We start from the raw sequence: 20,974 nt of genomic DNA on the forward strand, positions 1-20,974 counted from the left end.
GCAGGCTACAATCCATGGAGTTGCAGAGAATTGGACACGACTGAGTGACTAAGCACAAGATATAACAAATGTTTGGGGTGTGGAGAAAAGGGAACATTTATACACTGTTGCTTTCTCTGTGATCCAGTGGATGTTGGCAATTTGATCTCTGGTTCTTCTGCCTTTTCTAAACCTAGTTTGTACATCTGGAAGTTCTCAATCCACATACCGCTGAAGCCTAACTTGAAGGATTTTGAACATAACCTTACTAGCATGTGGAAAAGGAAATGGCAACCCACTCCAGTATTCTTGCCTGGAGAATCCCACGGACAGAGGAGCCTGGCCGGCTACAGTCCACGGGGTTGCAAAGAGTCGGACATGACTGAGCGAGTTCACTTCACTTCAGCATGTGCTGCTGCTGCTGCTTAGTCGCTTCAGTCGTGTCCGACTCTGTGCGACCCTATAGACGGAAGCCCACCAGATTCCCCCGTCCCTGGGGTTCTCCAGGCAAGAACACTGGAGTGGGTTGCCATTTCCTTCTCCAATGCATGAAAGTGAAAAGTGAAAGGGAAGTCGCTCAGTCGTGTCTGACTCTTCGAGACCCCATGGGCTGCAGCCTACCAGGCTCCTCCATCCATGGGATTTTCCAGGCAAGAGTACTGGAGTAGGGTGCCATTGCCTAATGAGTGCAATTGTGCAGTTAAAGGCTTTGGCATAGTCAATAAAGCAGAAGTAGATGTTTTTCTGGAACTCTCTTGCTTTTCTGATGATCCAACGGATGTTGACAATTTGCTCTCTGGTTCCTCTGCCTTTTCTAAATCCAGCTTGAACATCTGGAAGTTCATAGTTCATGTACTGTTGAAGCCTGGCTTGGAGAATTTTGAGCATTACTTTACTAGTGTGTAAGATGAGTGCAACTGTGCAGTAGTTTGAACATTCTTTGGCATTGCCTTTCTTTGGGATTGGAACAAAAACTGACCTTTTCCAGTCCTGTGGCCACTGCTGAGTTTTCCAAAATTTCTGGCATATTGAGTGCAGCACTTTCACAGCATCATCTTTTAGGATTTGAAATAGCTCAACTGGAATTCCATCACCTCTGCTAGCTTTGTTTGTAGTGATGCTTCCTAAGGCCCACTTGACTTCACACTCTAGGATGTCTGACTCTAGGTGAGTGATCATACCATTGTGGTTATCTGGGCCATTAAGATATTTTTTTGTACAGTTCTTCTATGTATTCTTGCCACCATACAGCATTACTAGCAAAGAATTTTTTTTTTAGTACTTAAAATTTTTGTTTTTAAATTGAAGTAAAGTTGATTAGCTTTGCTTTGCAAAAGCTTTTAAGTTTAATTAGGTCCCATTTGTTCTTTTTTTTTTTCCATTACTCTAGGAGGTGAATCATAGAAGATCTTGCTTTGATTTATGTCATCGAGTGTTCTGCCTATGTTCTCCTAAAAGATTTTAATAGTTTCTGGTATTATATTTAGGTCTTTAATCCATTTTGAGTTTATCTTTTTGTATGACATTAGGTAGTGATCTGATTTCATTCTTTTGCATGTAGCTGTCCAGTTTTCCCAGCACCACTTATCTAAGAGGCTGTCTTTGCCCCATTGTATATTCTTTCCTCCTTTGTCAAAAATAGGTGTATGGGTTTATCTGTGGGTTCTCTATCTTGTTCCATCGGTCTATATTTCTGTTTTTGTGCCAGTACCATACTGTCTTGATGACTGTAGTAGTATAGTCTGAAGTCAGGACAGTTGATTCCTCCAGCTCCATTCTTCTTTTTCAAGACTGTTTTGGCTATTCAGGGTCTTTTGTGTTTCCATATGAATTGTGAAACTTTTTGTTCTAGTTCTGTGAAAAAAGTCATTGGTAATTTGATAGGGATCACATTGAATCTGTAGATTGCATTTGGTAGTATAGTCATTTTCACAATATTGAATCTTCCTACCCAGGAAAATGGAATGTCTCTCCATCTGTTTATGTCATCTTTGATTTCTTTCATTAGTGTCTTACAGCTTTCCATATACAGGTCTTTTGTTTCCTTAAGTAGGTTTATTCCTAGATATTTAATTCTTTTTGTTGCAATGGTGAATGGTATTGATTCCTTAATTTCTCTTTCTGATTTTTCATTGTTAGTATGTAAGAGTGTAAGTGATTTCTGTGTATTGACCTTGTATCCCACAACTTTCTGAATTTGCTGATTAGCTCTAGTAGTTTTCTGATAGTTTCTTTTGGGTTTTCTATATATAGTACCACGTCATCTGCGAACAGAGTTTTACTTCTTCTTTTCCAATCTGGATTGCTTTTATTTGTTTTTCTTCTCTAATTGCCATATCTAGGAGTTCCAAAACTATGTTGAATAATAGTGGTGAGAGTGGACACCCTTGTCTTGTTCCTGATCTTAGAGGGAAAGGTTTTAGTTTTTCACCATTGAGAATAATGTTTGCTGTAGGCTTTTCACATATGACCTTGACTATGTTGAGGTAGGTTCCTTTCTATGCCCATTTTTGGAAGTGTTTTTATCATAATTGGATGCTGGATTTTGTCAAAGGCTTTTTCTGCATCTATTGAGTTGATCATATCATTTTTATCTTTCAGTTTGTTGGTATGGTATATCACATTGATTGATTTGCATATATTGAAGAATCCTTGCATCCCTGGAATAAATCCAACTGGATCATGGTATATGAGCTTTTTAATGTGTTAAATTCTGTTTGCTAGACTTTTGTTGAGGATTTATGCATCTGTGTTCATCAGTGATATTGGCCTGTAATTTTCTTTTTTTGTGTTGTCTTTTCCTGGTTTTGGTGTCAGGGTGATTGTGGCTTTGTGGAATGAGTTTGGAAGTGTTCCTTCCTCTGCAGTTTTTTGGAAGACATTCAGAAAAACAGGCATTAGCTCTTCTCTAAATGTTTGATGGATTTCCCTTGTGAAGCCATCTGGCCCTCAGCTTTTGTTTTTGGGGAGATTTTTGGTTACTGTTTCAATTTCAGTATTTGTAATTGGGTTGCTCATAATTTCTATTTCTTCCTGGTTCTGTCTTGGGAGGCTCATCTTTTCTAAGTATCTGTCCATTTCCTCTAGGTTGTCCGTTTTATTAGCATATAATTGCTCATAATATTCTCTTATGATCCTTTGTATTTCTGTGTTGTCAGTTGTAACCTCTCCTTTTTCACTTCTAATTTTATTGATTTGATTTTTCTGCCTTTTTTTCTTGATGTTTCTGGCTAGTGGTTTGTCAATTTTGTTTATCTTCTCAAAGAACCAGCTTTTAGTTTTATTAATATTTGCTATTGTTTTCTTCATTTCTTTTTCATTTATTTCTGTTCTGATTTATCTCCTTCCTTCTACTGACTTTGTTTTTTTGTTTTTGTTTTTCTTTTTCCAGCTGCTTTAGGTGTAGAGTTAGGCTGTCTAGTCAATGCTTTTCTTGCTTCCTGAGGTATGATTGTGTCACCATAAACCTCCCTCTTAGAACTGCTTTTGCTGAGTCCCATAGATTTTGGGTCATCGTGTTTTCATTGTCATTTGTTTCTAGGAATCTTTTGATTTCTTTTCTTATTTCTTCAGTAATATTTTTGTTATTTAGTAATGTATTGTTTAATCTCCATGAATTTGGTGTTTTTGCTCTTTTTTTCCTGTAGTTGATATCTAGTCTCACAGCCTTGTGGTCAGAGAAGATACTTGGTACAATTTCAGTTTTCTTAAATTTACTGAGGCTTGATTTGTGGCCCAAGATGTGGTCTATCCTGGAGAATGTTCCATGTGCACTTGAAAAGAAAGTGTATTCTTCTACAGAAAGTCCTGAAGATATCAGTTAGGTCCATTTGGTCTAATGTTTCATTTAAGGTTTGTGTTTCCTTATTGATTCTCTGTTTTGATGATCTGTCCATTGGTGAAAGTGGGGTGTTAAAGTCCCCTACTATTATTGTGTTGCTGTCAGTTTCTCCTCTTATGCCTGTTAGTGTTTGCCTTATGTATTGAGGTGCTCCTCTGTTGGGTGCATAGACATTTACAATTGTTATGTCTTCATGGATTGATCCCTTGATCATTATGTAGCGTCCTTCTTTGTTTCTTATGATATTCTTTATTTTAAAGTCTATTTTTTCTGAAATAAGGGTTGGCACTCCAGCTTTCTTTTGGTTTCCATTCGCATGGAATATCTTTTTCCATCCTTTTACTTTCAGTCTGTTTGTGTCTCTAGGTCTAAAGTGGGTCTCCTGTAGGCAGTGTATATATGAGTCTTATTTTTGTATCCACTCAGTCAGTCTGTATCTTTTGGCTGGTGCATTTATTCCATTAATATTTGAGGTAATTATTGATATATACGTTTCTATTGGCATTTTCTTGATTGTTTTGTTTTTGTAGGTCTGTCTTTTGTGTTTACTGGCTATGTAAGTGCCTTTCGTATTGTTGCAGGCTGGTTTGGTGGTGCTGAATTCTCTTAACTTCTGCTTGTCTGTAAAGCTTTTGATTTCTGCATCAATTTTGAATGAGATCTTTTCTGGGTATAGTCATTGTAGTTGTGGGTTTTTCTGTTTCAGTACTTTAAATATATCCTGCCATTTCCTTCTAGCCTGTAGAGTTTCTGCTGAAAGATCTGCTGTTAATCATATGGTTTTCCCCTTGTATGTTATTTGTTGCTTTTCTCTTGCTGCTTTTAATATTCTTCCTTTGTGCTTAATCTTTGTTAGCTTGATTAATATGAGTCTCAACGTGTTTCTCCTTGGGTTTAACCTGTAGGGGATTCTCTGCACTACTTGGACTTGATTGACTATTTCCTTTCCCATTTGGGGGAAGTTTTCAACTATAGTTTCTTCAAAAATTTTCTTAGTGCCTTTCTTTTTCTTTTCTTTCTCTGGGACCCCTATAACTCAAATGTTGGTGCATTGAATATTGTCCCAAATATTGTCTGAGACTTTCCTCAATTCTTTTCATTCCTTCCCTTTTATTCTGCTCTTCTACAGTTATTTCCAATATTCTATCCTCCAGCTCACTTATCCATTCCTCTGCCTCAGTTATTCTGCTATTGGTTCCTTGTAGAGTATTTTTAATTTCAGTAATTGTGTTATTCATCTCTGTTTGTTTTTTCTTTATTTCTTCTGTGTCCTTGGTGATTGTATTAACTGTTAAATGCTTCTTACATTTTCTCTATTCTATTTTCAAGTCTTCAGAGCATCTTCACTGTCATTATTCTAAATTATGTTTATTGCCCTCCAAGTCCCTGATTTGCCTGGTTTGGGCCCACCTGTGAAGATGTGTCCCTGTGCATGGGAACTCCTATTTCAGGGCTCCCTCCCTCCCTTGGGGCACAAGCTGCCCAGAAGTTCTCTGTCTTTTCCATTTTTATGTCTCCTTGCTCTCTCCTACCTCATTTTAGGGAGCTTAACCTGTCCCCCTGGAAGCCTGGGTCTTTTGCTGTTGCCTAGAGGTTGCTTTGTAGGAGTTGTTCCATATCTTGATGAGTTTTTGATGTATTTGTGGGGAGGCTGGTGATCTCCACATCTTACTCCTCCACCATCTTCCATCTCCCAGGATTTTTAATTTAAAAAATTTTTCGGAGACTTTAAAATTATAGTTGATTTACAGTATTATATTAATTTTAAGTCTACAGTATAGTGATTCGGTATTTTTTATAGATGATGCTCCATTAAAAAATATTGCAAGGTAATAACACTAATTCCCTCTTCTATATAGTATTTCCTTGTTGCTTATCTATTTTATACATAGTAATTTGTATCTCTTAATCCCGTGTCTCTAATTTGCCCCTCCTACCTTCCCTATCCGCCCATTGTAATCACTAGTTTGTTTCCTATGAGTCTGTTTCTACTTTACTGTATACATTTGTTTGTATTATTTTTTTAAGATTCCACATAAAAGTGATAACATACAATATTTGTCTTTCTCTATTTCACTAAGCATAATATTCTCTAGATCCAGACACATTGCTACAAGTGGCAAAATTTCACTCTTTATATCTGAGTAATATTCCATTGTGTCTGTGTGTGTGTATCATATCTTCTTTATTAGTTCATCTGTTGATGGACACTTGGGTTGCTTTCATTTCTTGGCTATTGTAAATAGTGCTACTATGAAGATTGAGGTGTGTATATCTTTTCAAATTAGTGGTTTGCATTTTTTTTTTTTTTTGGATATATACCCAGGAGTGGAATTTCTGGATCATATGGTAGTTGTATTCTTAATTTTTTGAGAAATTTCCATAGTGGCTGCACTCTGAGAGTGTCTTTATTTCTTCATACTTGGAGCATCTTTTCTTCAGACATACAAATCTAGGTTGATGAGGTTTTTTTTTTTTTTCCTATCAGCACTTTGTTTCACTCCACTTTAGTTCTTTCTTGCATGGTTTATGATGAGACATCTACTCTAATTATTATCCTTTTTTCTCTATAAGTGTTTAGGTAAGGAGCTTTCCCTCCACCCCTGGATTTATTCAAGATTTTCTCTTTGTTGTTGGTTTTTTGCAGTTAGTGTATGGTATACTTAAGTGTAGATTTTGTATATTTTTGCCTCCCAGGTGTCTCTAAGCTTCCTGGATCTGTTATTTGATGTTTGTCTTTAATTTGGGGAAGTTCTTAGCCATTTTTGCTTCAAATACTTCTATTCAATTCTCTTTTCTGGTCTTCCATTTATATGTATGTTGCACCTTCTGAAACTATCCCACAGTTCTTGGGTATTCTCCTCTTGCCTCTTTTTTTTTTTTCTTCTTGTATATAAGTTTTGAAAGATTCTAATAACCTGTGTTCAAGTTCATTGATTGTTAACTTGACCATGTTGACTAAGTCATCAAAATGCATTCTTTATTTTCTTTACAATGGGTTTCGTATCTAACATTTCCATTTGAAATGTTGTTGTTTTTTATCTCTTTGCTTACATTACCTATCTTTCATATCCTTTGCTGTCTCTTCTAGAGCACTTAAAATATTAATCATGGTTATTTAAAATTTCTTAGCTAAATATATTATTTTTGTCACATCTGAGCCTGGTTCTGATGTTCCTTTGTCTCTTCATATGTTTTCTCTTGCTTTTTAGCATGCCTTGTAATTTTTTGTTGAAAGCTTGACATGTATATTGGGTAATAGTACTTGAGGTTCGGTTCAGTTCATTCACTCAGTTGTGTCCAACTCTTCGTGACCCCATGAACCACAGCACGCCAGGCCTCCCTGTCCATCACCAACTCCCAGAGTTTACCCAAAATCATGTCCATTGAGTTGGTGATGCCATCCAACCATCTCATCCTCTGTCATTCCCTTCTCCTCCTGCCCTCAATCTTTCCCAGCATCAGGGTCTTTTGAAATGAGTCAGCCCTTCGCATCAGGTGGCCAAAGTATTGGAGTTTCAGTACTTGAGGTATGCTGCTGCTGCTGCTGTTTCAGTCGTGTCCGCTGTGCGACCCCATAGACGGGAGCCCACCAGGCTTCCCCGTCCCTGGGATTCTCCAGGCACTGGAGTGGGTTGCCATTTCCTTCTCCAATGCATGAAAGTGAAAAGTCAAAGTGAAGTTGTGCAGTCGTGTCCGACTCTAGCTACCCCATGGACTACAGCCTACCAGGCTCCACCGTCCATGGGATTTTCTAGGCAAAAGAACTGGAGTGGGGTGCCATTGCCTTCTCTGACTTGAGGTATATAGGCCTTTAAAAAAATTACTTATTTGGCTGCATAGGGTCTTAGTCATGGCACATGGGATCTAGTTCCCTGACCAGGGATCAAACCCAGGCCCCCTGTTTTGAGAGTGCAGAGTCTTAGCCACTGGACCACCCAGGAATTCCCTAGATAGGCCTTTAATGTCAGGTTTTATGTTGACACAATAAGAAGTTAGGCTGTATCGATGTTTGCTGTGGCTGTGGGTACCAGAAGCTTCAGATTTTTCTAGTGTTCTTGATTTTGTCTCCCTTGTTTTTTGGTTTCCCTAAGAACTCCTTCTTATATAGAAATTTTGAAGTTGTAGTTTGTTCCAAGATTTCACTTCTCTTCTGGGTCCAATAAAATTGATTTTCCATTTGTCAGCACTTTCTCATGTATTTTTATTTTTAACCATTAAGTTCTGAGCATTTAAAAATTCATTCTAAATACTAGTCTTTTGTTGGATGTGTGATTTGTAAATATTTTCTCCAGTCTGTAGCTTCTATTTTGATGCTCATAAAAGATTCTTTTGTATAGAAGATGTTTTATACTTTGATGAAGCACAATTTATTAGTTCTGTCATTATGGATCACTCACTTTTAGATCAAATCTGTGAACTTACTACTTCATCCAAGATCCCAAGGATTTTCTCCTGTTTTGGTAGAGTTTTATATTTTACATGTAAATATAAATGTATGGTCTTCTTCAAGTTAGTTTTTGTATAATGTTTGAAGTTTAGGTAGAGATTCAATTTTGTCTCAGAAGATATCCAGTTCTTTAGTACTATTTGTTGACCTTCTTTCATTGAATTGCCTTCCAAATTTGTCAAAAGTCATTTGGACCTATTAAATGGGTTTATTTTTCTGTGTTTTTTATTCTGTTGCATTGGTATATCTTTTTGCTTCTGCTGCTGCTAAGTCGCTTCAGTCGTGTCCAGCTCTATGTGACCCCATAGATGGCAGCCCACCAGGCTCCCCTGTCCCTGGGATTCTCCAGGCAAGAACACTGGAGTGGGTTGCCATTTCCTTCTCCAATGTGTGAAAGTGAAAAGTGAAAGCGAAGTCGCTCAGTCGTGTCCAACTCTTAGCGACCCCATGGACTGCAGCCCACCAGGCTCCTCCATCCATGGAATTTTCCAGGGAAGAGTACTGGAGTAGGGTGCCATTGCCTTCTCCAGGTCTATCTTTTTATCCCTCTGCAAATACAACACAGTCTTATTTACTGTAGATAAATATGGTCTTAAAATTGGGTAGGCAGTTTCCTCCCACTTCATTCTTCTTTTGCACAATTGCTTTAGTTATTCTTGTTCCTTTGCCTTTTGATATAAATTTTAAAATAAGCATGTCAACAAAATCTACAAAAATACTTTGCCAGAGTTTTATAAAAATGTAAACTGATGTTTTTTTACAATGTTGAGTATTAAAATTCATGAACACAATTTGTTTACTTATATCTTTTCTTTCATCTGGGTTTTGTAGATTTTAGCACTCGAGTTCTGTAATTGTTTTTAGATTTATATCTCAGTATATCATATTTTGAGTGATTTTAAGTGGTGTTGCATTTCAGTTTTCAGCTTCTACATGTTCATTGCTTGTAGATAGAAATACAACTGAGTTTTGTATGTTTATCTTGTATGCTGCAACATTACTGAACTTATTAACTCTATGAGTTTCTTTGCAGATTTCTTAGGATTTTCTATGTTGACCAGCATATTATCTGCAAACAGGGAAGTTTTATGCATTACATGCCTTTATTTCTTTTTCTTGCTTTCTTGCATTGGCTGGAACTTCCTCAAACTATGTTTAAGAAGAAGGATGAGAAGGATGAGAAAAGCCATGCTGTCTTGTTCTTGATCTTTAGGGAGGAAAGCATTCATTATTTCACTACTAAACATGTTCTTGTAGGCTTTGGGAAGCTGATCTTTATGAAGTTGAGAGAGTACTCTCTAATACTATTTTTGCTGTTAATGTGAATGAGTGTTGAATTTTGTCAAATCTATTTCTGCATCAATTGATACGATCATGTTATCTATCTCTTTTAAACTGTTATATGATGAATTACATTGGCTGATTTCCCAATATTGAGTTAGCCTTGCATTCCTGGAATAAGCCTCTGTTGGTCTTTTTATATATTGCTGTATTCTATTGGATAATCTTTTGTTAAGGACTTTTACACCAGTATCCATGAGGATTATTGGTGCATAGTTTTCTCCCTCTTCCCAGCTTCAATAAGTTAAAATGACAAGTAAAACTTACTTACGGTTTTCTTTATTATATTGTCCTCACTCGAGTTCACTTTCAGGTAATCCTGTCTTTATAGAATGACTTGGAAAGTTTTCCCTCTTGTATTTTCTGGAAGAGATTGTTACAATTGGTGATAGTTTTTCTTTAAGTATTCGATAGAATTCTCTTCTGAAACCACATGGGGCTGAAGATTTCTTTTCTGGAAGTTTAAAAATTATAAATTAAAATTTGTTAGTAGTTATAGGGACTAATCTGTCTACTTCAGATTTGGGGAATTGCTCTGATTTTTGCTTTTTTGAGGAATTAGTTCACTTAATAAGTTGTCAGATATACTTTGTAAAATTGTTACTATCATATTTAACTTTGTATAATCTACAGTAATATTCCTTTTTAATTCCTAATATTGGTAAATTGTCTTTCCTATCTTTTTTTCTTGTCAGTTTTGCCAGAGATTTTTCTGTTTTATTGAACTTTTCAAGGAATTGCTTTTTGTTTCATTGATTATGAATTACACAGTTGGCTTTAGTTATTCTTGTTCCTTTGCCTTTCATATAAATTTTAAATAAGCATGTCAACAGAATCTATAAAAATACTATGCCAGAGTTTTATAAAAATATAAATTGACATTTTTACAATGTTGAGTATTAAAATTCATGAACACACTTTGTTTACTTATATCTTTCATCTGTGTTTTGTAGATTTTAGCACTCAAGTTCTAGAATTGTTTTTAAATTTATACCTTAGCTTTATATCTCCATTGTTTTACTGTTTTCAATTTCATAATTTCTGCTCTTTTATTATTATTTTTTGTCTACTTGGTTTGGATTTCTTTTGCTCTTATTTTTCTAGGTTCTTTAGAGTGGGAGATTAGACACTGATTTGAAACTTTTTCCTTTTTTGTAACATAAATATTCAGTGCTATAAATTCCCTTTTGGTGTTGCTTTAGGAAAAGTTTCAAGTCAATATCTAAGCTCTCACCTGTTTTGATATATTGCATTTCCAGTGTCATTCAGTTCAGTGTATTTTTTGAATTCACTTGTGATGACTTCTTAGGCCCATGGATTACACATATGTTGCTTGATTCTAAATGTTTGAAGATTTTTCCTGTTATCGTTCTTCTGTTGATTTCTTGTTTGATTCCATTGTGTTTAGATAACACATTCTATATGACCTGAATTATGTTATTTACTGAGGTTTGTTTTTTAACCCAGGATCTCATCTGTCTTAGTATATGTTTTTTTGTGACTTCTAGGATAGAATGTCTATTTTGCTGTTGTTTGGTAGATTAATCTATAAATGTTGATTACTTCCTGTTGGCTCATGGCTATATTGAGTTCTTTTGTATCCTTACTGATTTTCTAGAGACAGGTGTTGAAGTCTCCTACTAGAATCATAAATTCTTTTTTTCTTTTCAGTTTTATCAGTTTTTGCTTCATGTATTTTGCAACCTGTTGTTTGATGTATGCACACACATTTGGGATTGTTATTTCTTCTTGGTGGACTGATATTTTATCTTTACATTATGTCTCTCTAGTTATTTTCTTGCCTCAGAACTCTTTATAATTTGATATTATATAACTTATTCTTCTTTCTTTTGATTAATGTTTGTGCGGTATAGCTTGTCCTTCTTGTTAGCTCAATATAAGTAAAGTTTCTTGTAGACAGTGTATAGTTGGGTTGTTTTTTTTTTTTAAACTCGGTCTGTCAATCTGTGTATTTTAGTTGGTGTTTATATTTTCTGTAATTGATACCTCAGGACTTAAGATCTCATTTTATTTTTTGTAGTCTGCTTGTTGGAGAAAATCTATTTTTCACTTGGTATTTTTTCTCTTGCTGTTCTGTTTTTAATTTTTTTTCAGAATTTCATTTATATATCTTTATTTTTTAGTGTTTCTTTGTATCACTTCCTTTCTTTAGAGGTTGCTGTAGGTGCTTCATTATATGTAAACAAATTATCACAGTCTTTTGCTTTTGCATTTTCACAGTTTGAATGAAGTATAAAGACCAATTTTTTTATTTCCCTGTATTTCCCTCATTTATAATAAATTTTCCTTCTCTATATTTAGAACCAAATCAGACTGTGTTATAATTTTTTTCCAATTGTCAAACATAATTTAGGGAATTCAAGAGAATGAAAATACATTATACTTACTCATATTTTTACTTTTTGTTATTTTTATTCACACTTGATATTCAGATATTCCTTTTTTATCATTCATTTTTCTTAAGTAAATTCCCTTTAACTATTCTCTTTGAGTTGATATTTTAGTGACAATTTCTTGGTTTTCCTTCATTTTTAATAAAACTAGAAATATATTTGGTGTGGATAGAATTCTGGGTTGACAGTTCTTTTCTTTATACCCTTGAGCAATGCTCTACTTCCTTTTGGCTCCCTGTTTTCTGATGAGAAATCTACTATCATTGGAATGTTCCCCCTGTAAGTGCTGTTTTCTCTTGGCACCTTCAAGGTGTTTTTCTTTTCTTTTTTAGTTTTCAGATGTTTGGTTATGATCTGTCTTGGTTTTATTTCTTTGGGTTTATCCTTTTGGGTTTTGGGGTTTTTTTCAGTTTTATGAATCCTTTGTTTTGACTTTTACCAATTTTGGAAAGGTTTTAAACATTTTTGGACTACTTTTTCAGTCCCATCCTTTCCTTCTGGGAAACTGATAACATAATTTTTAGATCTTTTGTTTTTGTCCCACAGGTCTTTGAGTCTCTGATTTTTTTTTAACATCTACTTTCTGCTTTACAGATTGGATAAATGTTTTATATTTGAGTTCACTGACTCTTTCTTCTGTTTCCTCCATTCTGCTGTTCAGTTTATCTGTAGGTTTAAATATATTCTTTTTTAAAAGTATTTTCTTTATTGTACTTTTCAGTAGTGAAATTTGTATTTGGTTCTTCTTTATACTCCCGTTTCTTTGCTGATACTTTCTACTTTTTTCATTTTATTTTATTCATAATTGTTCCATTTTTACGATACTTCCTTTTAAATATTTATCAGTAAATTCTAACATCTGTATCATCTTCATATTGGTAGCTATTTTTCATACATTCCCGTTGAAATTTTTCTTTCTTTTTTTTTGATATGCATGATTTTTTATTTCAAGTTGAACATTTCCAGTATAATATTCTGATACCCTAAGCCTTGTTTAAACCTTTGATTTTGGGTGGGTTGTTTTGACATTGCTTTAGCAGCAGAAGCGCAGGTATTCTCTAATTGCTATCTGGTGAGAATAGAAGTTCAGGTTCCCTAGTTGGCCTTCACTAACGCCTTAGTGAGATAGGGAGAGGCATCTTACTGGGGTGGAGTATGGCTTCCATTATACTTCTACTTTAATCACCCTGACCAGACCTGTGACTCATTCTCACTCTCCCAACATGGCTTCTAATAACTTGCTTCTCTCATTTGGAAATTGAAATATTCTAGATACAAAATGTTAATTCTGTCACTGTAGAAGAATGAGAATAAGCTTCCCAGAATTGCATTTGTGAAAAAACCATTTATTATTAAAAAACCATTAAAAATCCATTTATTATTCCCTATGGGAATGCAAAGATTTGACTTATTTTTAAAATTTGACTTACTTGTTTTCCAACTAATTATGAACAATAAAATTCAGTGAATTTTTTTACTATCTGGTTAATTAAAGACCTTTAAGACAATGAAATTCAAATTTTCACTAATTAGTTTTATCTCTTGTATTATAATTCTAGCTAGATACAAGCTGTCCAAAGTTATTTTTTTCTTAAACAAATTTTGATTCCTTATTTTTGCTTTTATATGATTTTAGGTTTTCAACTAAAACTCCTAAATATCAACCTTTGGCTTCAGATGCTGAGAGAATACTGTCTGTCTCTTTCCTCTGTTATTGAGTTTTGTTTTTTTTTTAAATTTTATTTTATTTTTAAACTTTACAATATTGTATTAGTTTTGCCAAATATCGAAATGAATCCGCCACAGGTATACATGTGTTATTGGGGTTTTTATTATCATCATTATTATAACCGTCATGAGCTGTTTCAGGGGTACTACATCACGTTATCCCTTCTACAAGGTGGCATTCCTACTACTAACTAGGTAGTTTATGTTCTTATCCTAAAATTTGAAGAGTAAGTAAGCAGCAGTCATTCAGCCACAGAACTACATTTCTTAAAATGTAGTTCATGAATCTTATCAGAATCATCTAGAGGAGTGCTACCTAAACTTTCATGTGTGTGTGACTCACCTGGGGGGGTCTTCACAAAATGCCATTTCCAATTCTGGGGTTGTGCCTGACACTCTGAATTTCTGCTAAGTTCCGGGTGACATTCATGCTGCTGGTCTACAGACTTCATGTTGAGTAGCAAAATATTTATTAAAATATCAGTCATAATGTTCCTCCCCAGGTCCATGGATTCAGTTTGTGTGACTGGAATCTGGGATATGCATTTTAGTGAGACATTTATCTGTACTAAAAATATAAACTTGTTATAATTTCATGGTTCTTAACTGTAATTGTGCATCAAAGCCACCCAGAAAGAGTTTTAAAGTAGTAATCCTAGATATTACTCCAGAACTACTGAATTGTCATTCCCTGTTATTTGTATTTTTAATATGCAGAATCATACATCTGACTCTGAGTATAACCAGGTTGTAAAGAATGATTATAAATATTTTAGAAGGAACAGGAGCCAGAGTCATCATGCTTGATACTAGAAGTTTCACCTGGAATATAGATTAAAAGCTTCCTTGGTAGCTCAGATGGTAAAGTGTCTGCCTGCAATGTGGGAGACCTGGGTTCGATGCCTGGGTTGGGAAGACCCCCTGGAAAAGGAAGTGGCAACCCACTCCAGTACTTTTGCCTGGAAAATCCCATGGACGGAGGAGCCTCGTAGGCTACAGTCCATGGGGTTGCAAAGAGTCAGACACAACTGAGCAGCTTCACTGTAGATTAAAAAAATTAGACTAAAATTGAGCTACATTAGAATTTAGGGGGAAAACATTACAAGGTTGAAATCTTCCACTGTTTTATACAACATAATTTCTATAATTTTAAGCCATTTTCTTTTTAAATGTATATTTTTGGTTTGTGTATTGATAGTGTTTCTCAAACTAGGATCTGTGGGCATAGTTTGGGGTTGTGAATTATCCATAGTAATTTCTGATTGTAATATTTTTGTTTTATAATTAGACTAATGGAAATATTCTGAATGATTTGAATAAACCATTTTATGCAAAAATGCTGTCATACAATTTAATATTTGAAGTTATATTTGCATTTTATGGTTGTGTTGGCATCAAGTAGTATCGTTTTAATTGTTATGGGTTATGTGTCATGTATTCATGCCAAATAATTATAAAATTATGTGATGGTGTACTGTGGAACAGAATTCAAAGGTACTAAGTGGTAAAAGAGAAGCACAGAGTAAGTGTAGACTCACCAAATTGAAAACAACCTGTGTAGACAGAATCATCCATATTGTGAGGTTTTTTAAGTTTTAAAAAAATTTCTCACTCATGTAAATTAATGTCATTTGAATTCTAACTTTAGTTTTATTCATATTTTTATTTTTGTGTATATAAGAGCCATAAGTATGAGGAATTTATATCTTATTTTTATATATGGTTTAAGAAGTTATAACAGTAAATCAGAAGTGAGGAGCAGCAAAAAATTTTTTAAAGATCTGTATATTATTCAATCTTGGGAAGTGTGTATTTTGTTTATTTAATATGCGTATGTAACAAATCGGAGAAGGCAATGGCACCCCACTCCAGTACTCTTGCCTGGAGACTCCTATGGACAGAGGAGCCTGGTAAGCTGCAGTCCATGGGGTCGCTAAGAGTTGGACATGACTGAGTGACTTCACTTTCACTTTTCATTTTCATGCATTGGAGAAGGAAATGGCAACCCACTCCAGTGTTCTTACCTGGAGAATCCCAGGGACGGGGGAGCCTGGTGGGCTGCCGTCTATGGGGTTGCGTCTATGGGGTCGCTAAGGGTCAGACACAACTGAAGCGACTTAGCAGCAGCAGCATGTAACAAATATGTGAAATTAAAGAGTTCTTTGACCTTTAATGACTCAATCCACATACTGTACACTTTTCTACTATAGCTTTCCTTGATTTCTGGAAATTCCTCTGGAATTTTCATACTTGAATTAATTTCATAATTGAGTGAAATCCTCCTTCCTTTGAACTCTTTATAGCAATTAATACATTTTACTTTTGTTTTTCTTACTTGTCAACTTGTCTTATCTCTGTTGTTAGATGTTATTAATATATTTTTAAAGGAAAAAGAATAAGTATGTTGTAATCAAGAGAGGACTTTTTATAAAGAATTGTACAGTGAAGGCCGCATACATGGATAAATGAAAGGAATACTGTGGATATCTTAAGTGATTTACTGTGAAAGAATGATAGTAAATATGGATATAGGAACAATATTATTTTTTCAAGGTCCATATATAATAGAAAATCATCTTGCAGGTGGTGGTGGTAGTAAATAAATTATCAATGAAAATGCTATTATTAAGTACAATAAGTCCTGTAGTACTATTGATTAGTCACTTATAGGGTGGATAGCCATTCCCTTCTCCAGGGTATCAAATACACAGCACAAGTATAATCATGTATTCTCCTTCACTTATGTCCATCATCTTAAGTAAATCACATTACTTTTTCTTTTTTTTAATTTTAAGAGTTTATTTGAGCAAAAATCAATTTGAATTGGGCAGTGCCAATAGAAGTGATTAGGAGTGCTCACAGATAGCTAGGGGCAAGGCTTTTATAGATAAGACCTGAAAGTAAATCAAGGAATTATTGAATTGGCTATAGCTTAAGTAGCTGCTTTATTTAGGAAAGTGTAGTTGGCTCTTTGTAAGTGATTGTCCTTAAATTTCAATTTCTTTTTTTTTCCCTTGCAGTTTTACTGTGATAAAATGGATATACGGCGCTGTCTTAAAGTATACACTGTAATGACTATTTACATGCATCATGAAATGATAATTACAATAAAGAGTGAACAGTGATTCAGTATTTCTATATATAATGATCACCACAATACTTTTAGTTATTAACTGTCACTGTACAAAGATATTACATTACTGACTACATTTCATCCCTATGACTCATTTATTTTGTAGCTAGAAGTTTGTACCTCTTCACTTCCTTCACCTATTTCTCTCATCTTCCCACTTCCCTCTTCCAGCAACAACCTGTTTGTTCTCTGTATATAACTATTTGTTTTGTATGTTCATTTGATTTGTTTTTGAGATACCACACTTAAGTGAAATCATATAATAGGTGTATTTCTGCCTGACTTGTTTCACATAACAAAAGATCCATCCATATTGTCACAAATAGCAAGATTTTATTCATTTGGTAACTGAGTAGTTTTCCATTGTATATGTATATATCACATTTCCTTTATCCATTCATGTATTAGTGGGCACTTATGTTGCTCCTATATCTTTGCTATTGTCAGTAATGCGTCAGTGAACATAGGGATGCATATGTCTTTTCAAATTAGTGATTTTATTGGGTTCAGATTAATTCTGGAATTCTTTCTTGTTTAACCACTACTCATCAGTTGGACATTAGACATAAGATGAAACACTTTTGTCATAAAGGGTCTAGTTTCTTATCAATCAGAATGAGGAATACAGTACTGTGGTTCAAGGAATATTTATAATTCTCTTTGGAACTTCTTCATGTATTCTATTGATCTTGTACATAATGTAAAGTCTGTATTGGAATTTTGCCACTTGGTTCAGGTCTCATTACTTAGACTTTTCTCCTTAACCATGTAAATGACTATACAACCTTTAAGCTAGCTCCTTTTCTGCCCAAAACTCCTGTATTTATGTCTATTTTAATGGGATTAGCGTTTTGTTTTTTTTTTTCTTTCTTTCTTTTGGTTCAGAAAGTTCAGTTCAGTTGATCAGTCATGTCCAACTCTTTGCAACCCCACAGACTGCAACACGTCAGGCTTCCATGTCCATCACCAACTCTCAGAGCTTGCTCAAATTCATGTCTATCGAGTCAGTGATGCCATCCAGCCATCTCATCCTCTGTTGTCCCCTTCTCCTCCTACCTTCTATCTTTCCCAGCATCAGGGTCTTTTCAAATGAGTCAGTTCTTTGCATCAGGTGGCCAAAGTATTCGAATTTCAGCTTCAGCATCAGTCCTTCCAATGAATATTCAGGACTGATTTCCTTTAGGATGGACTGGTTAGGTCTCTTTGCAGTCCAAGGGACTCCCAAGAGTTCAAAAGCATCAATTCTTCAGCACTTAGCTTTTTTTATAGTCCAACTCTCATATCCATACACAACTAATAGAAAAACTATAGCTTTGACCAGATGGAACTTTGTCAGCAAAGTAATGTCTCTGCTTTTTAATATGCTGTCTAGGTTGATCATAGCATTTCTTCCAAGGAGCAAGCATCATCATCTGCAGTGATTTTGGAGCTGAAAAAAATAAAGTCAGCCACTGTTTCCACTGTTTCCCCATCTGTTTGCTATGAAGTGATGGGACTGGATGCTGTGATCTTAGTTTTTTGAATGTTGAGTTATAAGCCGGCTTTTTCACTCTCCTCTTTCACTTTCATCAAGAGGCTCTTTAGTTCGTCTTCGCTTTCTGCCATGAGGGTGGCATCATCTGCATATCTGAGGTTATTGATATTTCTCCCGGCAATCTTGATTCCAGCTTGTGCTTCTTCCAGTCCAGCGTTTCTCATGATGTACTCTACATATAAGTTAAATAAGCAGCGTGACAATATACAGCCTTGACGTACTCCTTTCCCAATTTAGAACCAGTCTGTTATTCCATGTCTGTTTCTAATTGTTGCTTCTTGACCTGCATACAGATTTCTCAGGAGGCAGGTAAGGTGGTCTAGTAACCCCATTTCTTGAAGAATTTTCCACAGTTTGTTGTGACCTACACAGTCAAAGGCTTTGGCATAATCAATAAAACTGAAGTAGATGTTTTTCTGGTATTCTCTTGCTTTTTTGATGACAACAGATGTTGGCAATTTGATCTCTGGTTCCTCTGCCCTTTCTAAATCTAGCTTGAACATATGGAATTTCATGGTTCATGTAATGTTGAAGCCTGAGCATTGCTTTGCTAGCATGTGAGATGAGTACAATTGTGTAGTAGTTTGAACATTCTTTGGCATTGCCTTTCTTGGGGATTGGAATGAAGGACTGACCTTTTCCAGTCCTTTGGCCATTGCTGAGTTTTCCAAATTTGCTGGCATATTGAGTGCAGCACTTTCACAGCAGCAACCTTTAGAATTTGAAATAGCTCAACTGGAATTCCTTCACCTCCACTAGCTTTGTTGGTAATAATGCTTCCTAAGGCCCACTTGACTTTGCATTCCAGAATGTCTGGCTCTGTGTGAGTGATCACACTATCATAGTTATCTGGATCACGAGGATTTTTTTTTTTTTACAGTTCTTCTGTGTATTCTTGCCACCTCTTCATAATATCTTCTGCTTCTGTTAGGTTCATATCATTTCTGTCCTTTATTGCACCCATCTCTGCATGAAATGTTCCCTTATTATCTCTAATTTTCTTGAAGAGATCTCTAGTCTTTCTCATTCTGTTGTTTTCCTCTATTTCTTTGCATTGATTACTGAGGAAGGCTTTCTTATCTCTCCTTGCAGTTCTTTGAACTCTGCATTCAAATGGGTATATCTTTCCTTTTCTCCTTTGCCTTTCGCTTCTCTTCTTTTCTCAGCTATATGTAAGGCCTCCTCAGACAACTATTTTGCCTTTTTGCATTTCTTTTTCTTGGGGATGGTCTTGATCACTGCCTCCTGTACAGTGTCCTGAACCTCTGTCCATAGTTCTTCAGGCACTCTATCAGATCTGATCCCTTGAATCTGTCACTTCCACTGTTTAATTGTAAGGGATTTGATTATTGATTATTTAGAAAGGGTGATCATAAATCCTTTTTAAAATGAGCTTCCTCTTTCTACATAGATTGAATTGAAAATTGATTGTCTATTGACTAGAAACATGACTATTAAGTTATTTCCTGTAGAACTTTATTTGGCAACAGCACTTCTGGACTTTAGGTTTAAACAAAATTGTTTAATATCATATATGTTATATTTTAATTAGATTATCAACTAACTCTGTAAATGTGTATGTAATAACAAGAGTTCTAGTTTTTGAATTTAGTGTGCTGGGTGCCTTCGGCTGGATATTTTTGAATACATAGTTTGGGCTTCGCAGGTGACGCAGTTGTAAAGAACCTGCCTGGCCAATGCAGGGAGATGCAAGACACATGGGTTTGATCCCTAGGTCAGGAAGATCCACTAGAGGAGGAAATGGCAACCCACTCCAGTGTTCTTGCCTGGAAAATCCCATGGACTGAGGAGCCTGGCAGGCTATATTTAGCCCATGGGCTTGCAAAGAGTTGGACATGACTGAGCATGCACACACACAAGGGTGTACAGAAAGTCAGTGAACCAGATTGAAAATATAAATTTGACATGCTGCATGTTCAATTACTAAAGAGGTACAAGATGAAATCCTTCTTGGAATTTATCATTCACTTTCATTTTTTTTTCCATAGTGGTCTGTCTGCTTAACATCAGAATTCTGTTTTTCTTTTCTAACAGTTTGCCAGCTCCTTTTCTAAATAAATTCTAGGAAATATTATGGTTTAATAACAAGTTCTGGCAAGAAGATAACTGTGAACTTATCCCTCATGTCTTTTTAAAAGTCGTTAAGGAGCATAAGTAGGCCAAACTAGAAAAAGTGATGATACTGTGAATAGAAGACTAATAAATACCCAGATTTCATATATAGGAGTCATGGTTGCTCTGGCTGTGGAACAAGTTCCCAGAATTGGTCAGAAAGCCCATTGTGAAGATAAAGGCAGGACAAAAAAATAAAGAAATAGTATAATGGATCTCTAACCTTACAAGTTTTCTTTATACTATTTAAATGCCAAGCATCAGGAAAAAAGTAAATAATTTATTGCTTAATGTAGACAAAGCTACAGTCTCTCTGAGAACTCTGAAAATTATGTTTCATATATACCTAATTTTTATTTCAAGTGACATTATTATAAAAATCCAAACATAGCTTTGTAGAAATGCAGTAATTTTTCAACCA

At 35.2% G+C, this 20,974-nt stretch overlaps 1 protein-coding gene across 6 annotated transcripts in view; it reads left to right on the top strand.

The window, feature by feature from the left end:
- The window catches only part of STXBP5L (syntaxin binding protein 5-like), a 335,496-nt gene that overhangs the window by 104,962 nt on the left and 209,560 nt on the right, over positions 1–20,974 (top strand). The gene's annotated exons all lie outside the window — the stretch shown is intronic.

This window comes from Bison bison, unplaced genomic scaffold, assembly GCF_000754665.1.
Source record: "Bison bison bison isolate TAMUID 2011002044 unplaced genomic scaffold, Bison_UMD1.0 scf7180017864215, whole genome shotgun sequence".
In the NCBI taxonomy this organism is placed as follows: Eukaryota; Metazoa; Chordata; class Mammalia; order Artiodactyla; family Bovidae; genus Bison; species Bison bison.